The sequence below is a fragment of the Physeter macrocephalus genome, chromosome 14 (genome assembly GCF_002837175.3).
Source record: "Physeter macrocephalus isolate SW-GA chromosome 14, ASM283717v5, whole genome shotgun sequence".
NCBI lineage: Eukaryota > Metazoa > Chordata > Mammalia > Artiodactyla > Physeteridae > Physeter > Physeter macrocephalus.
This window is the reverse complement of record NC_041227.1, coordinates 27,092,313-27,111,381: the sequence shown is the minus strand read 5'-3', so window position 1 is coordinate 27,111,381 and position 19,069 is coordinate 27,092,313. Positions and strand designations below refer to the sequence as shown.

General features: G+C 45.3%; 1 protein-coding gene across 1 annotated transcript in view; it reads left to right on the top strand.

Annotated features, from left to right (window-relative positions):
* The first annotated feature begins 13,179 nt into the window (after positions 1 to 13,179).
* Positions 13,180 to 19,069, top strand: part of ZNF343 (zinc finger protein 343) — a 16,400-nt gene continuing 10,510 nt past the window's right edge. Inside the window, exons 1-2 of the mRNA XM_024117112.3 lie at positions 13,180 to 13,782; positions 14,578 to 14,643. The gene's annotated coding sequence lies outside the window, so the exon portion shown is untranslated. The remainder of the gene's footprint in view (positions 13,783 to 14,577; positions 14,644 to 19,069) is intronic.

Below are 19,069 nucleotides of genomic sequence, written 5' to 3'. Positions count from 1 at the left end.
GAAACAGCTCACAGATATTGTGTCTCCCCTGATGGGGCACCAGGACCCTGTCCCAAGGCTACACTGTTGTTTCTCTTGACTGTTTGTTCTTCCCTGGTCTCGCATTCCCTCCCTTCCCTAATTAACAACTGCTTGAATCTGCTCGTTGGAACTCAGGGAAGGTCATGGAGCCTGAATGAAGCCTCTTTCCTGTAATCAAAGAAGTGGGGGACACAGAAGGGCTTTGTGCCCAGGAGCCCCACAGGCCCTGCTCGGTGTCACCCCCAACCCACTTGCCACAACTCTTTGATTGCACTGGCCACGCTAGGCGACTTGAATCTCTCTCCCTCCCCTGTGTTCCCGCAAGTGTGAGGCAGTCCTTGACCCTCCACAATGCTAGAAAAAAGGAGGTACCCCGTCTTGTTTGTGGGGAGGGATCAGGGGACCCCCCCAGGAAGCGGTGTGCTGAATTGAGTTTTAAACGTGAGGAAGGTATCTTGGGCTGAGGTAACAGCAAGGACAGGGCAAGAAGTCTGCCACGTGTCCTTTGGTGGTGTTGCTGGGTAAGTGTGAGGTGAGGCCAGGAGGAGGGTGAGGCTGATGGGCAGGCTGGGCAGACTGTGGAGGAGACTGGCAATCATATTTCAAGGGTACAGCACCCTGAAGGGCTTTGATCAAGGGCACAAGACTCTCAGACAGAGGGTTAGAAGCAGGTGAGTCATATAACCTCTGACGCCGAGTCACTGAATTCTAAAAGTTTTGCCATCCTTGAGGAAACCCATCCTTTGGATATGCAGTGTCTGAAAACAATATCCGACTCCAGCTACCAGCAGGAGAGAATAGGCATCCTGCCTGGTGGCCTCTGGTAGTTGCAGGGCAGATGGGGCAGCCATGCTGTGGAAGATCTTTCCAGGTGTCTGGCTTGGGTATTATAGTTACATTGGTGTCCACATTCTTTATACTCCTTTCCTGTGGAGATTCTGAGTCCACTTGGGATGGTCAGCATTTTGCCAGATGTCTGATCCTGGCTTATATTCTCCTTGCATCTTTGCCACTTCTCCAGGACGGTGGGTACACGAGGAATCAGGTACACAACTCCACTGGCCTAGGTGGCAGGTTTCTTCAGAGGATGAGGAGGTGGTGTACCTGATACCATCCCAAGAAGCCCTGTAAGAAGACAAGCTCTGCTCCTTCCCTGGGGAGATGCAGCAAGGCAGAGGTCAACATTCCATCCACGAGAAGGAACTGCACCCCAAATCGTCACGTGGAGGCTGGTGTCTGAGGAGATCCTTCGAGCCTCTGGGAGGATTCCTTCTCTCTTTTGCCCTTGAGTTTTGCCTCAAGAGTTGCCTTTTCTTTGTGGTGATTTCACCATGACTATACGGTGAAATCTCTTGATTTCATATATTTGCAAGTTTTAAGAAAAGCAATCTACTTTGAGGACAGTGAGAACAAATCAGGGGGTGCAAAACACATCTTTTAACTTTCCATAAAATATTTTTTCTTTTTTTTCATTCTGCTCAACACAGGATCTAGCTAATTAATACTTGAGTTACATTTATTGGACATTCAACTCAACATAAATAAACATTGCTCTGAAGAGTAATAATATTGGAGTGCTATTTTATCACGATGGTGAATATTTCTATTGCTAAGGTTAAGGGTAGTAAGCTCTGTAGTAATTCTCTTTCATGGGTGTGGCTCCATCTGAGAAAATAAAACCCTAAAATCCAACGCAACAGCAACAAAATGACGTGCGATTTCAACAAGTCACAGGCATCCAAATCTGATGGTCCTTTTGTCTCAAAACCCCTCATTAATGGGGAAACTCCTTGAATCACCTTGTTAATTTAGCTCCCCAATTAAAAAAACATACCTCTATATAATTAGCTATGGGTATCTGCTTACAAACATCCAGTGTCCCTCACAGGATGTTGTAAACCAGCACAATGGAGAGGATCCAGTGACAGGAGGGAACGCCCTCCCTGGATGAGGTGAGCTGGCCGGTGGGGTGGCCGGGTGCTTACCTTCCAGCTACTAAGCTGCACCAAAGAGCTCCCTGCAGGGAAGTTTGTGGTGCAGGGCAGCAGCGGGACCATAGAGATCTGGACGGCAGCCATGTTTCCCTGCAAGCTCGGGGGCATGTATTAAGAACAGGCTGATTCTAAGGCTCCTTTGGGCAGGCTCTTGGTTCCTCAGCTTTCCTAGATCATCACTGAGGGTAGCGCAGAGCCCTGAAAGTGTTCACAAAGATCGCTGTGTTGTGTCTGCCATTCTGGGCTCTTTGTCAGGAAGGGAGACCCACACCCAGGTACTTGGGACCTCAGGGAGCACTACCCCCAGGGAGAGGATGATTCTGGCCAGATAGAAGCCGAGCAGATCAAGAGACCTGGCTGGGCATGACCCATGGCCCACGAAGAATACTGCAGCCAGGCGGTGTACGGCGCCATGGGCTTTATGCGCCTGCTTCTTTCCCCTCCACTCCAGGAATCAGTCAGGCAGAGAGCTGGGAGTCAGGACTCCGAGGCCCTGTTACTTCTGCCCGTAGGGGATAAGGATCATTAATAACTGGAATGCTCCTCACGAGCAAGCCATTTACAGATGTCACCTGAATCAGACAGGTGACAAATCCCTCTTCAGCCCCCATTATATATATATAGGACATAAACAGGATACTCCATTTCTTCATTTGTTTGGTGGAGGTAATTCTGTTACGAGTCCTACAAGGGTGCTTTGGGGATAGAGGGAGTAATGTGGCTATAACAGGAACACCCCGAAGCCCTGAAGAGTTCAGAGGGGTCCCCTCACTCACAGCCCCACTTTTAGCAGAGCACAGACCGGGGGCCCTTTCCTCTGCTCCTTGATGCACCTGCTGCAGTGCTCTTTACCACGGCGGCAGAGAGGTCAAATTTGCTCCACTGCTGCCCACCTCTGGCCTGTGCTGTGCTCCCTTGGGGCCATGTGGCTCTGGGAGCGGGGTGGCTTCTCCTGCATCCCGCAGAGCAGCACTAAACCCAGGACATGGTGTGCAATCGCCTGTCATCAGCAGCTGCAGATAACCAGGTGTGGTTGTAGCAGAGCCCTGGGCAGGAAATCCCAAACAGGGACAACTTAACAGCTTGAAGTTCTTTGGTTGCTTGCGCCCTGCCCCCCTCCCCCATGTTTTTGAATGCCGCCTGCCATGTTGTTTCTAGAGTTCAATCCTCCTGGCACGATGCCTCTTATCTGATAAACTAGACTGTCCAGTTGATCATGCACAGAGTGGGGTGGAGAAAAAGACCTTTACTGAGCTGTATATTCCCCATGGTTTAAGATCCCTGGGAAACTACCAGCCATGTGGTTGGAATGCTGCTTGGTGAGCATGGACCATGGGAAGGAACCTGAAAGGGTGCAGGGGGCTTCACTTGTTGAGATGCATGTATCTGTCAGGGATAATACTTACCCGCCTCAGTGATTTGGGTAAACTCTCATGAGTCCTCACTCTTTTGATGTTTGTTTTTATCGCCTGGGGGTTCTTGGCTATCTGTTTATATTTAACCTTGAGGTACTGAAAAGCCGTGTGGAAGCTTTCTGCCCATGGGCAAGCCTTGCTGATGGGGGGCCTCACTTTAGGACAGGGTTTCTCAACCTGAGCATTATTGACATTTAGGACCAGATAATTCTTTTTGTGGGAGCTGTCCTGTGACTTCAAGATGTTAAGCAGGTCCCTGGCCCCTATCCATTAGATACCCATTAACCCCCAGCCCCCTCCTCAGGTGAGACTACCAACAGGGTCTCCAGATACTGCCAAGTGTCCCCTGGGGGCAAAAATGCCATGGGGTTGAGAGTCACTGTTTAGGCTGATGAGGCAGGGATAAGAAACACCCACTCAGCGTTTGTGTGCCTCTTCCTTCCCAGAGAGAAATTTTCCCATCTCCTGTCTGAGGAAAACAACCTTGGCCGCCAGTGTTTGGGAAGCTGAGGAAGAGGAGGCTGAGAGTCCCACTCTTCAGTATGTGGGTTTTTACTCAATTCTCCTGTTTTCTGTGTACCTCATCTTGCCCTCAGAGCTTCTCATTTTGTCAGCCTCTCCACAGTCAATGCTGAATCTTCTTCAGGAGTCGGGGAGAGGAACTGGGGTCTAAGGTTCTAACTTTTTGTTTGTCTGTTTGTTTTTTAATATCAGCTTTATCAAAAAATAACAGCTTTACCAAAAAATTCACCCGTTTAAAGTGTACAATTCAGTGGATTTTAGTACATTCACTCAACATTTGCCTCTGGTTTTTGGAGGTGACTGCTTCATTAAGTTTTTCTAGTTTGGTGATGACTGTGATTATAGTTTACATTGCTCTGTGGTAACCCCTTCCTGGTGAAAGTTCTGTTAGCCTCATGTGCCCCAAGTCCAGAAGGAGGGAGGGAGCAGAGCCAGCTTGCAGAAAGGTTGAGACTTGTTTGGAGTTTCGTCTCCCCTTTGTTCAGGAACACGGCCCACTCCCACCCCTTGGCACCTTGCAGAGGGCTCACCGCCAGCTGGTCCCCTCCTGGCTGTTTGGTCGGGCTTGTAAAAGTTGGGACAGGGAGGCCACCAAGGCAAAAAGTGGGGACTGGGTCGGTGGCCATTGGCACTTAGCCTCTGGGGATGGGGTAGGGGGAGGGTGGCATAGATCTTAGTCTCTGGAGCCAAAGGTCAGGACTTAGACCTTGGGTCAAAAGTTCCGAATTCAGGTTCTGGGGTGAACAATTCGGGAGTCCTGAGGGAACAGAGGGACCCTAGCCGCTGGAGGGAGAGCAGGGACTAAGCATAGGGAGTGGTCACCGGGGATCCAGGTGGACTTTGGGAGGGAGACTCAATGTCTAAATCGGGACTGGGGAACTTGGCCTCTGGGACCAGCTGTGCGCAGGACGTCCCCTAAAAGGCCCTGAGAGCTCCGCGGACTCCCCGGGAGGTTCCCAGGTCAGACCCGGCGCTCTCCATCCTTAGAACAGGGGCCAGAAAGGGACCAGGTGAGGGAGGCCGCTAGTCCGCGGCCCTGGGGGAAGCCGGGGAGGGGCTGAAAGGCCTCGCATTCTCCGCAAAGGCCCCTCGGCTCCCCCTGCGGTTCCGGCCTCTCTCCCACCCCAGCGGACGGGAGAAATGGCGGACGGTCCTGGCCGATGGTCGGACGCCCCCTGCCGGCCAAGCCGGGACTTGGCCTTTGCGGCAACCCCGGGACAGACAGGCCAGAACCAGAAAGAGCCTCTGCAAGGGGGCAAGGAGAGCCTTAGTGGGCGTTGGCGCCGGGAGACTCTACCAGTGTTTGTTATATGTGAAAACAAATTCGAAATCACGCATTCCTTGCCAAGGTAAGAATTAGAACAACTTTACATGAATCTAAGCAGTATAATTATAAGAGGCTCAGATCTTTGATCTCAAAAGTAACTTCTTGTGAATTAGAGCATATACAAATGTAACCAAGCAGTTTAGTTAAAATGAAAACTAAGCTATATTGATTTCTTATAGTGAGCTAGAAGCATATTAGCTCAGAAATGCAAATTAACAAATTAGCTCAGAAACATTTCAAACTAAAAGATCTTATTGCAAGTTAGAGCAAATTAAGAAACATCTAAGAAGTATTCCTAAACCTAACCTGGCATGGGAAATTAGAACAAATTGCGTTTGTATGAAGTCAAACTTAAAAGCACTCATTTGGGGCTTCCCTGGTGGCACAGCGGTTGAGAGTCCGCCTGCCGATGCAGGGGACATGGGTTCGTGCTCCGGTCTGGGAAGATCCCACATGCAGCGGAGCGCTGGGCCCGTGAGCCATGGTCGCTGCGCCTGCGCTCCGCAACGGGAGAGGCCGCAACAGTGAGAGGCCCGCGTACCGCAAAAAAAAAAAAAAAAAAAAAAAGCACTCATTTGAAATAAAATGTATGATCTTTAAAGTCCTATATAAATTTTTTTATGTGCAAATAAGCTCAGAAACACACCGTCACCTCAAAAGTACTATCTTTGTGCAAATTAGAGCAAATTAAGTAGGTTAAGTGAAAACTGTTAATCACACACTTATATGTAAGGTAAATCAAAAGTGCCTTATTATGTTGAGTTAGTGAAAATAAAGATGAAACTAAACTATGTGTACAAATAAGCAGTATGTCTGCAAACAAACAGTATGTTTGTAAACAAGCTAAGAATCAGACATTCCCCTCTAAGGAAACTTCTAATGGTTAGAGAGAGCAAATAAGAATGAGTTAGAACCAATTTACATAAATCTAAGCAGTATTAGGGAATATGTCATTATTCTTTAATTTACCTTGTGAGGAATTAGAATAAATATAGTCAATACTAAGCATTTTAGGTGAAATCAAGCTCAAAATCACTCATTCATTTCAAATGAAACTTCTTATTCCTCCTTAGAGATATTTATATGTAACAGTTGATATTAAAACAAATACAGACTCAAGTGTTCCCAAAAGGACCTTCTTAGGGTAACTTAGAGTGTATTTAAGAGTTTATGTGAAATCAAGCTCGAAATCATTCATTCATTTCAAACAGCTTCAGAAGTACTTTGTAAATTTTACATATGCAAACAAGCTCAGAAAACACATTCATCTCAAAATTTCCCGCTTTCCTCAATCACCAGGGGGAGCTCCTCAGGCCTGGCACAAAGACCTCTCTTTTCCTCATGATAGACCGAAGCTGATTTGACTGAGACCACCAGTAACTATGTCCCTACTTCCCCCTCGAGAGGCTGAATCCATATTTCGGCTCCAGAAACTAAGTCCTAATCTCCCATTTCAAAGGCTAAGACCCCACTCCTCACACCAGAATCTAAAGATCCCACTTCTCCAACAAGAGGCTAAGTTTCCACCACACACCCCACTGGCTAGGTCCACATGACCCCTTACAGAGTCTGATGGGTCCCAGTTTTGGCTGCAACAGTCACTTGGTGCCACAGAGGCTACATCCTGCTTCCCTCACCGGAGTCTAAGTCTCTGCTTCTCGATCCAAAAGCTAAGTCTTCAGAGCTCTCCTCAAAGGTTAGGTCCACACTCCCCTCTCTAGAGGCTGAGTCTGGATTTTGGCTCCATAGGCAGTACCTACTTCTCACATGAGAGGCCGTGCCCCTGCTTTCTTTCCAGAGGATGAGAACCCACTGCTGGCTCCAGAGCCTAAGTCCCAATCCCTCTTCCAGAGGCTGAGTCTCCATTTCAGATCCAGAGTCTAAGTGCTAACTTGTGCTGCCAGTGATTCCCCTATATTTTGCTTCAGAGGCTACATATGTCCCCCTAGCCAGAGCCAACTGGCAGTCTTCCCAGCTGGGTCTCCTGCTGGGTCCCCTTCTCCTTAAAGCGAGTTAGAGTGTATTTAGTCAAAATTAAGCAGCATATTAATAAAAACAAGCTGAGACTCAGACATTGTTCTCAAGAGAAACCGTAACTTCTTAAAGAGTTAAGAGTGTAGCTGGTCTAAATTAGCCAGTGTAGGGACTTCCCTGGTGGGTAAGGCTCCGTGCTCACAATGCAGGGGGCCCAGGTTCGATCCAAGGTTGGGGAACTAGATCCCGCACGCATGCTGCAACTAAGAAGTCCGCATGCTGCAACTAAGATCCCACGTGCCACAACTAAGACCTGGCACAGCCAAAATAAATGAACAAATAAATATTTTTTTAAAAATTAAAAAAATAAATTAGCTAGTGCATGTGGAATCAAGCTCAAAATTACTCATCCATTATAAATGAAATTTATAAGCTTCATAAGTGATATATAAATTATATATATATATATATATATAAACTAGCTCAGAAATACATATATGACACAAACACACAATCTCAAATTACATTACAGTAATGTGCATCTAAGCAGTATTAGTGAAACCTAGTTCAGAGGCAGACTTAGTCCTCAAAAGTACTTAACTTATAATGTTAAGTTAGTGGAAATATAGATGAAACTGTGCAACCAAGCAGTATATTTGTATACAAGCAAAGAACCAGATATTCCTCTCTTCTGAAGTGTGAAGTGGTGAGATAGTGCAAATATAAATGATTTACAGCCAAATTACATGAATCTAAGCAAGTTTTAGAGAAAATAAGCTCACAGTTACATGTTGTTCTCTTAATTTCCTTGCTTTTGTGACTTAACAACAAATTAGGATGAACGTAAGCAGCTTAAGTGACAGCAATGTCAGAATCGTACATTCATATCTAAGATAACTTCCTATGGTGATTTAGATAAAAATCTGTCTGAAACTAAGTAGATCATTGAAAACAGGCAGAAAAACCATACCTTCAACTAAGGTTCAGGTTCAGGAACATTTGAAATGAAATATCTCATTATGAGTTACAGCATGTTTAGATGAAACTAAGCTCTTTATGTCAAACAAGCTCAGAATCCATCATTCTTCTTGTAGTAGTCTGAGTTCTACAGAGAAATAGAACCAATAGTGTGTGTGTATGTGTATGTGTTTGTGTGTGTGCGTATTTGTATAGATGGAGGTTTATTGTAATAGGCTCACACAATTATGGAGGCTGGCAAGTCCAAAACCTGCAATGTGGGCCGGCTGGCTAGAGACCCAGAAGAGCCAATGGTGCAGTTCCAGTCTGAAGGCAGTCTGCTGGAGATTTTCCTCTTGCTCTGGGAGGCCAGGTCTTCCACTGATTGGATGAGGCCCACCCACATTATGGAAGGCAATCTGCTTACTCAAAGTTCACTAAGTTAAATGTTAATCTCATCCAAAAACACCCTCCAAGTTGACACATAAAATTAACTACCACACTCCCAAAGCTAACTTTTTATAGGGAGAGCAAATCAAGACATTTTATGTGAAGTCAAGTTCAATACCACTTGTACATTACAAATGAAGCTTCCTATTTATCGTTAGGACTATGCAAGCTCAGATGTACTCTTCTCAATGGTATCTGATTAGGGTGAGTTAGAGCACAGTTAGTTGAAAGTACAAATGAAATCAAGCTTCATTCAGCCTGGTAGCCTGGTTTATGCAGGATTTAATATCTGAACTTAGACTTGGACATTGGACTTCTGCATTGTGCCCTTACCTTTGATCTGGAACTAAGCCTTAGAAGGCTGATACTGTAAGCAGCTTTGGGCAGGAAAAATCTTTACAGGAAAGAGCTCTCTGCAGGAGGCCCTTCTTGTCTTGTCACTTTAGCAAAGTTATATTGTAAGTAACCTTAAACCAGGCACCGCATGCTCTACTCACCTCTGGCCCAAGCACACCTTTCAAATCTTTTGATCACAAAACGCCTTGCCTAAATTGTTGGTTCTTTCCATAGATAAAAGAAGTAGAAATGAAGAATAAGTAATTAACAGATGACCAGATCTCTTCCCTAGCTTCCCCTTCAGCAATCTTGCAAACAAACTGTTTGAACAAGATATCATCTAAAGAAAGATCACGAGGAGTTGACAAGTCTGCATGTAGTGGGAGATGGTGACAGTTTGATCCCCTATCTCAATGATTAACTGAGATTATTTCCCCTTTTCCCTTTGAAAACGTTCACGGCCAAGCAGAACCTTTGGAGGTGGTTTTGGGAGTCCACCTTCTCCCCACATTGCCAGCTTTCTGATTAAAAGCAACGTTTTCTGTTTCTACAAACACTTGCCTCTAGGGTATTGATTTTTGAGTGGTAAGCCCTGGCCCTGAGTTTAGTAATAATGTCTGGAAGGTGAAGAGAAATGAGAGGGTGGAAGAAGAGATGGTGTTGGAGAAAATTAAGAATAAAATTGCCTGCCAACCCAGATAGTTCTCTCCGCAAATGTAGAAAAGAAAGAAAACAGTTTTATTATTGAATAAGTGTTAAACCAGACTGTGAAATGCATCATAGGCAATCTTCTGAGATTGCAAAGAGAGAAATCCCAATTTTTTTATAGTTGAGTGGATACAACCCATTACAAACATGTTCTCAAGGTTAATGGTAATTTGTCCTCTTATAAGAGGATTTGACAACTTTGTTTACTGTACATTTTTTTCACAGTTCATACTAAATTCACCTGGTAATTGGGGGTAGCCACCTGTGCCGATGAGGTAGGAGATAGATGGGTCCCTGGGCTGAGCAGCTGGAATTTGTCAAGTGGAGTAAATTGGAGCTTTGTTTTCCCTAGACACGCCAAGGACAAAGTTAGTGGCAGGAGCTGAGCTCTGCTAGAGTAAAGAGATAAGACAACCACTCTGAGGTCAAGGAAACCTCACCAACTGTACATGTGCAGGAAGGCTCCTTGGGGGTCAAAAATGGAGGGGGTGTCATCCTATAATAGGTGTTGTCAGACCTCCCACTAGCCTTTGTGCTGGAATCCATCTTGGCAAAAGGAGGCACACACATATTTGGGGTAAGGTCCTAGGGCAGGTCAGATGTGGGAAAAGAAGCAAGATCATTGGCCAGAGGAAACAAAGACCCAGAACTGCCCTGTATAAATGATTTAACCACCTCTTTCCTGCACTCCTCCTCATTAGGGAGGATACCCACACCCTTTCTCTTCAGGTGTGTATTTCTGCCTTGCTTCTGTCTTAACTAAATAAACTGTTTTCTGTGAGCTCTCCCATGTGTTGAGCTTCTTTTTTAAAAAAATAAGTTTATTTATTTATTTATTTTTGGCTGTGTTGGGTCTTCGTTGCTTTGTGCAGGCTTTCTCTAGTTGTGGTGAGCGGGGGCTACTCTTCGTTGCAGTGCATGGGCTCTAGGTGCATGAGCTTCAGTAGTTGTGGCACGTGGGCTCAGCAGTTGTGGCTCGAGGGCTCTAGGGCGCAGTAGTGTAGTGCACAGGCTTCTGCTCCCTGGCATGTGGGATCGTCCCGGACCAGGGCTTGAACCCATGTCCCCTGCATTGGCAGGCGGATTCTTAACCACTGTGCCACCAGGGAAGTCCTGTGCTGTGCTTCTAATAATAAACTTTGTACCTGTTTTTACAGTTTTTGCCTCCTTGAAACATTCTTGTTACAATGGGTCAAGAGCCAGGGCAACTATGCTTCTAGCCTCTAGCCCCTGGTGGACTAGCAGCTAGGACTCCAGGTTTTCATCCAGGCTACTCAGGTTCAATTCCTGGGCTGGGAAATAAGATCTTGCTTCAAGACATTGCTCACTGCTGTCCCTCTGAGAACACTAATTACTTTTATTTGAAAGAAAAAAAAACAACAACTTCTAACTCTATGACGAGGTAATTATAGTTTTGAGCTAGGCATTGAAACTAAATTCCCACATGATGGGAAGACAAGGCAATATCTTCCTTAATGGTTTATTTCAGACATGGCTGCCAGGCCTTTAAGAAAAACAACATACTACTTAGTCTTTAAAAAGATATACGTACATATCAAAGGGGCATATGATTTACAAATAGGTTTCTCAAGGAAATGGTAACAGTGAAAGCTAATTTTCAGTTACTATCACAATTTAAACGCTCTTCCTATGAATTGAACTTGGTCTGCTTTGCCGAATCCCAGTTGGCGTGTTGCCAATTGAAGGTACCAGCTTAGCCCTTAACCGGGATCTTTGGTAAAAAGCCAAAGAGCCAGACTCCAGCCTGAGTGAGGCTTCTGAGGCAGGTGATAGATGGGCCCCAGGCTGAGCAGCTGGAATCCTTCCCCTGTGGACAGACACTCCAAGATAAAGATAAAGGCAGGAGCAAGAAGCTGAGTCCTGCTTGAATAAAAGATAAAGAGAACACATATTTCTCATTCTTGAGGTCAAGGAGACCTCCCAAACTACACATGCACAGAAAGGTTCCTCAGCAGTCAGAGAATGGAGGGGGTGCCAGACCATAATATGTTCTTCTTTCCAGAAACCGTAGGGCTGTAATCTATTTTGGCTAAAAGACACACAACTGCCCAAAGTGGGGGGCCCTGAGTCAGATCAAATGTGGACTCAGAGCCAGGCAAAGCAAGACGATGGGCCAGAGGAAACCCAGAAGAAATGCCCCATGTAAGTGATTTAAACTACCCCGAAGGTGCTACTCTTTCTCTCAGTCCGCCCCTGTGTTGTCTATCCACATGTACTTTTTTTCCTCCTAATAAAAACACTTTACTTGTTTCACTACTTTCCATCTCTTTGCTGAAATCCATTTCTACAAAGCAGAAGATCCAGGGCCTTGTCACTAGCCACTGGCCCTCGTGGTCTAGAGGTTAGGATTCCGTGCTCTCAATGACAGGGCGCGGCTTCAATCTCTGGTCTGGGAACTGAGATGCTGCTTCAAACCACCACAGGCCGAAGCCACCCTAGATCACTTCCATCCTCTAGGAACTGGATGTGAGCTTGTCACTAACCCTGAGGACCTGGACGAGAGGAAAGTGAGTACACGGCAAGGAGAGCGCCACAATTGAGTGTAAGGGATCAACAGAGACTTTGGGAGTCCGCTTTACCTCCTCAGTCCGTTTTCCAACCGCCAAACCCCCCGCCCCCCACAAGTAAAATGGCAATGAACACAGGGGTGAGCGGACAGCACAGAGCCAAACTTAGACGGTGCTCGCGGAAGGTAGCATGCATATTTTAGAGCCTAAGCCCAGGGAATTTAGCCTGGTCACGAGAGGAAAAAACCACCTGAGATGCCTGCAAGCGGAAGCCGGACCCTCCACAGGCCAACCGGAAATGCCTTCGCCGGGTGACCCTGAGCGCAGAGGGTGGGGACCTGGAAGCCGTCACGGAAGCGGCCGCAGAGGCTTCTGGGGAGTGTTTCAAGCAAACAGGCAGAGGGAAGAGAGATTTCATTCGGGAACCACTACCTGTTTATGCATGGGTATTTTATAAACAGAGACGGGTAGCCTGTCACTACATAGCCACTGTCGTGGTAAATTAACCGCGCTGTCCACAAGCGGCTCCCGGGACGGCCAGCGGGAAGGGAGTCCGCGAGGATTCTGGGAACTGTAGTTCTGGTGTAGTTGAGCGACCGAGGGCGGGGTGAGCGGTCCGGTCCTCTCTGGAGAGCGAGGCGGGGCCCGTCGCCCCACGGTGTCCCTCTCCTGCTTCAGGAGGGTGGGGGTAGGCCGGGCAGGGCCTAGGGTTGGGAGCTGGGGAGGAGTGCGGCTGCTGGGGGAGTGCAGCGGCCCAGGCCGGCGGGTTCGGGCGGTTTCGTGCTTGGAGGAGGGGGCGCGGCTCGGGGTGCGCGTTTGTGGCGGGGAAATGGGGTGACTCCTCCAGCTGCGAATCCCTGAGTTGTGGGGCGCTACGCGGACCTTCACTCCTCGGCTGGGGCGAGAGACCTGGAACTCAAATTTCTTTCTTGGAAAGGGGGTGGGTATATTCTGGGCCAAACAATTTCCGAGTAGGGGGCAGCTCCATTGCGCATCCCCGGCGTTTATTTGAGATGTAGGGGTGTGTTCAGCCAGGGCCAAATAGACATCCCTTGTGATGGGGGCTGGGGGCGCGGCTTGGCCCATGTGTCCCTGGGTGTTGTTTGGCCTGGGAGCACTTACGTGGGTCCCGCATCTCTGAACAGTTGTGGGAACCCAGGACTGATAGTGAATGTCAAATTTTGTTTTTGATGGGGCTGAATATGACCCAATGGTGATTGGGCGGAGGTGGGTGGAGGAGAGAGCATCTCAGGTCCTGCTGTGTGTTGGCTTGTTGGGGGTGGGTGGAGGTGAGTTGATGTGGGCAAAATATCCGTAAGGGGTGGTGGAGTGTCCTGGGTCTGGAGTTCCTGGGGTTTTTAGAAAATGGAGAGGTTTGGGGCCTGAGGCAGACATCCTGCAGTGATGGTGCACTGCATCGCTGGGGCCTGCATCTAGGCAGTTTTTTGAGTGCAGGCAGATCTGCTTCTGTGGGATCTCTTGTCCCAGGGTTTGTCCTCATCCCGGGGCCCACTCTGCTTTATGACGAAGATCCCAGATTTGGTTGTAATGTAAGTGGCTTGTTTGGCTAATTCTCCCTCACTTTGAATGCTTTTCCCTCATGTGTTGGGGTTCAGACCTCCAGTTTGGGACTTACCCAGATTAGGTAGTGTGGGGACCTCTGAGGGCTGCTGGCCAACTGTCCAAATCACTTCTGGGATCTGGTGAAGCCCAGGTATCAGGACTTTAATTTTGGGGTAAGGTCAAGTTTTAAACCCGCACAGTAGAATAGTACAGTAAACTCACATGAACATATCACCAGATTCAACATTCATTAATTCACAGACAATCCTGTTTCATATACATCCCGTCAACTTGTCTGTGGATATGCTTTGAGAACTGTCACACCTGCTAGGGGTTGACCATCACTGACATTACAACTCACCCAGCAGGCTAAGGCCATGGCACTCCACAGCTAGAGATCAAATCTAGGCACTTTCTAGCTCTGTCACCTCAGTTTATCAGAAGACCTAACTCCGGGCCTTTGGGAGACAAAAGTTGTACAGTGCCTGGAATTGTCTGTGGTGTATAGTAAGAGTTTAGTGAGTGTTAATTATTATTAGTAACAAAGGATGATTTTCCTATTTAATAGCATATCAAGACATGTTGTATTTTGATGCCCACACATGACTCTGTCCCCAGGAAGCTGTCTACATTGTTCTTTGACAGATCTGAGGCTGGTTTTTTTATTTTTTATTTTTTTTAAAGAAGAGGAGCACCCCTCATTTTAAGCTTGGGGATTTTTAGATTGGTATCTGGGGGCCAAGAGACAGTCCTGAAGCTCACACTGCCTGTTTCATCCTCAGGTTCACCTTCTCACATCCCTGCCTGCCCAGAGAGGACTGTATAGAGAACGAGAGGACTTCTTGCAGGTGGATACCACTCACCTTCCATGTTTCTGCAGTGTCTTCTGTTCTCCAGACCTTGGGCAAATTTCCTTTGCTCATCCTGACGTTTTGTGCCCTGCAGTGTCCCATTTGAGGCTCAGAGGACCTGCTTGTTTCTGTAGGATACCAGGGCTGATTTAAGGGCAAAGGCCTTTAACAGGGAATATTACCCCAGACAAGTGCTCTCATTCAGGTTACCACCATCCTTGCCCTAGCAACATTTCATCCTGGCTGCTGGATTCCCAAGACTGTGTCAGCTGTTGTAAAATAAAAAATGATGATAACTACCATTTATTGGGAGTTGTTCTGTGCCAGGCACTGGGCTTCACAATCTCTGTAATATTTTATTCCCTCAGCAGTGACTTATTTGAACAAACCTATGCTCACATATGATTCCTCTCTTTGTTACATGTGATGGATAAGAGTTGCACTGTTAGTTTCTACAACACATCTTTGGAGCATGTAACTGCTGCCAGAGGGCTTTCTTCTAAGTTAAAAACATAACAAAATTACATAATTAATGCCTTTTTTTTTGGTGGTTAACTTTTCACATAGAAACTATAAATCCATTGTCCAGCATCAACAATAATCAATTCATGTTCAGGGTTGTTTCATATACCACCTCTGCCTCCCACCTTTTTTTGCAGAATTATTTTAAAGCTAATTCTAGACATCATATCATTTCACTTATAAATGTTTCATTATGTGTCCTTAACTGAGAAGGACTTAAATTTACCCTTTTTAAAAAAACTGAGGTATAATTTACATACAGCCAACTACACAGATATGAAGTATATGTTTCAATGGATTTTGACAGATATGTACTTCCATGTGACCATCACCTCCAACAATTGGAATTTGTGTCCTGTTTCAGAATTCTTTGCCTACACCAAAGTCATGATGGTATTCTCCTATGATTTTTTTTTGTAGAAGTTTAAAGTGTTAGCTTTTACATTTAGGTTTATGATCCATTTTGATGTATTTTTTTGTGTATGGTTTGAGGTTTTGAGGTTTGACATAGTACTTGTTTATAGCACCATTTGTTGAATCGACTCTCCTTTTACCATTGTACTGCTTTGGTGCCTTTGTTGAAAATCATTGACTGTGTAAGTATGGGTTTATTTCTGGACAGTCTCTTCTGTTCCATTAATTTAATTTAATCAACATCACACTGTCTTGATAACTTCAGCTTTATACTAAGTCTGTGTTTTTATATTTCTTTTTAAAAAAATTTTTAAATTTATTTTTAGCTGCGTTGGGTCTGTGTTGCTGCGCTCGGGCTTTCTGTAGTTTGCATTGAGCAGGGACTACTCTTCGTTGTGGTGTGCGGGCTTCTTGTTGCAGTGGCTTCTCCTGTTGTGGAGCATGGGCTCTAGGCACATGGCCTTCACTAGTTGTGGCTCACGGGCTCTAGGGTGCGTGGGCTTCAGTAGTTGTGGCACACGGGCTCAGCAGTTGTGGCTCGTGGGCTCTAGAGCGCAGGCTTAGAAGTTGTGGCGCATGGGCTTAGTTGCTCTGGGGCATGTGGGATCTTCCCGGACCAGGGATCGAACCCCTGTCCCCTGCATTGGCAGGTGATTCTTAACTACTGCACCACCAGGGAAGTCCCTATACTAAGTCTTGAAACCATTTATCATAAGTTGTCTTTTACAGGGTTATTTTAGCTATTCAAGGTCCTTTTCATTTCCAAATATTTTTTTGAATCAGCTAGATTTTTTCAACAAAAATAAGTCTTGTGGGATTTTGATTGGAATTGCGTTGAATCCGTAGATCAGTTTGGTTAGAATCGACATCTCAAGAGTACTGAGTTTTCCAGCCCACAAACTTGGTATATCTCTCTATTTATTTAGGTCTTTAATTTCTCAAAGTAACGTTTTGTAGTTCTCAGTGTAGAATGTTTGCACATCTCTTCAAATTCATTCCTATATATTTTATGTTCTTGATATTTTTGGAAATGTTTTTAAAATGTAACTCTCCAGTTGTTTCTGACTAGTATTTAAAAATACAATTGATGTTTGTACATTGACCCCTCATGTCCAGCCACCTTGCTAAATTTAAATTAACTTACTACTTCTAGTTTTTTTTTATTGAGGTATAGTTGATTTACAATATTATATAGGTTTCAGCTGTACAACATGGGAGGCCCGCATACCACAAAAAAAAAAAAAAAAAAAAAAAAAAATACAATTGATGTTTGTACGTTGACCCCTCATGTCCAGCCACCTTACTAAATTTAAATTAACTTACTACTTCTAGTTTTTTTTTATTGAGGTATAGTTGATTTACAATATTATATAGGTTTCAGCTGTACAACATAGTTATCCACAATTTTTAAAAATTATACTCCATTACAGTTATTATAAAATATTGGCTATATTCCCTGGAGGGTATTATGCTTAGTAAAATAAGTCAGACAGAGAAAGACAAATACTGTGTGATCTTACTTATATGTGGAATTTTAAAAAGCTGAACTTAGGGAAGCAGAGAGTACGGTGGTGATTGCCAGGGGCTGGAGATAGAGGAAATGAGGAGATGTTGGGTACAAACTTTCTCTGACTTATTTCGTTAAGCATAGTACCCTCCAGGTCCATCCATGTTGTTGCAAATGGCAAATTTCATTCTTTTTATGGCTGAGTAATATTCCATTGTAGTACATGTATACCATGTCTTCTTTATCCGTTCATCTGTTGATGGACATTTAGGTTGTTTCCATATCTTGGCTGTTGTAAATAATGCTTCTGTAAACATTGGGGTGCATGTATCTTTTCAAATTAGTGTCTTTGTTTTCTTTCGATATATACCCAGAGTGGAATTGCTGGATCATATAGTACTTCTATTTTTAGTTTTTTTTTTTTCTTTTTTTTTGCTGTACGCGGGCCTCTTCACTTTGTGGGCCTCTCCCTTGTGGCCTCTCCCGTTGCAGAGCACAGGCTCCAGACGTGCAGACTCAGCGGCCATGGCTCACGGGCCCAGCCGCTCTGCGGCATGTGGGATCCTCCCGGACTGGGGCACGAACCCGTGTCCCCTGCATCGGCAGGCGGACTCTCAACCACTGCGCCACCAGGGAAGCCCAATTTTTAGTTTTTTGAGGAACCTCCATGCTGTTTTCCACAGTGGGCGCACCAATTTACATTCCCACCAACAGTTCTCACCAACATTTGTTATTTGTGTTTTTTTTGATTGTGGCCATTCTGACAGGTGTGAGGTGATATCTCACTGTAGTTTTAATTTGCATTTCTCTGATGGTTAGTGATGTTGAGCATCTTTTCATGTGCCTGTTGGCCATCTTCATGTCCTCTTTGGAAAAATGTCTATTCACAGCTTCTGCTCATTTTTAATTTTTAAATTTTATTTTATCTTCCAAAAAATGGATATTTTTAAAGTATTCGATTAGCAAAGATTAAAAAGTTAGATAATTCCTAGTGTTGGTAAAAAGTTGGAAAGCAGAATTGTATATTCATTGGTGGCAATGCTTCTTATCCAGTCCGTGTTCTGTGTATACTGAAAATTTGAGGTCTCTAGGTGCCATACTGTGTATCAGTCTTCACTAAACATCTTCGCTTGTTTAAAAATTAATTTTTATCAGAGTAGTTGCTTTACAATGTTGTGTTAGTTTCTGCTGTAAAGCAAAGTGAATCAGTTATAGGTATACATATATCCACTCTTTTTCAGATTTCCTTCCCATCTAGGTCACCACAGAGCATTGAGTAGAGTTCCCTGTGCTATACAGCAGGTTCTCATTAGTGATCTATTTTATACATAGTAGTCTATACATGTCAATCTCAATCTCCCAATTCAACCTACCTTCCCTTACCCCGTTGGTAACCGTAAGTTTGTTCTCTACATCTTTGACTCTATTTCTGCTTTGCAAATAAGTTCATCTCTATCATTTTTCTACAGTCCACATATAAGTGATATTATACGATATTTGTTTTTCACTTTCTGACTTCACTCTGTGTGACAGTCTCAGTCCATCCATGTCTCTGCAGATTTCTGCCCTTTTTTCTTTTTTAAAATTAATTAATTTTTGGCTGCGTTGGGTCTTCGTTGCTGCGTGTGGGCTTTTTCTAGTTGTGGAGAGCGGGGGCTACTCTTCGTTGAGGTGTGTGGGCTTCTCATTGCGGTGGCTTCTCTTTTTGCAGAGCACGGACTCTAGGCGCATGGGCTTCAATAGTTGTGGCACGCAGCCTCAGTAGTTGTGGCTCGCGGGCGTAGTTGCTCCCTGGCATGTGGGATCTTCCCGGACCAGGGCTTGAACCCACGTCCCCTGCATTGGCAGGCGGACTCTTAACAACTGCGTCACCGGGGAAGTCCCCCCATTTTGTGTGTGTGTGTGTGTGTGTGTGTGTGTGTGTGTGTGTGTGTGGTACGCGGGCCTCTCACTGTTGTGGCCTCTCCCGTTGCGGAGCAC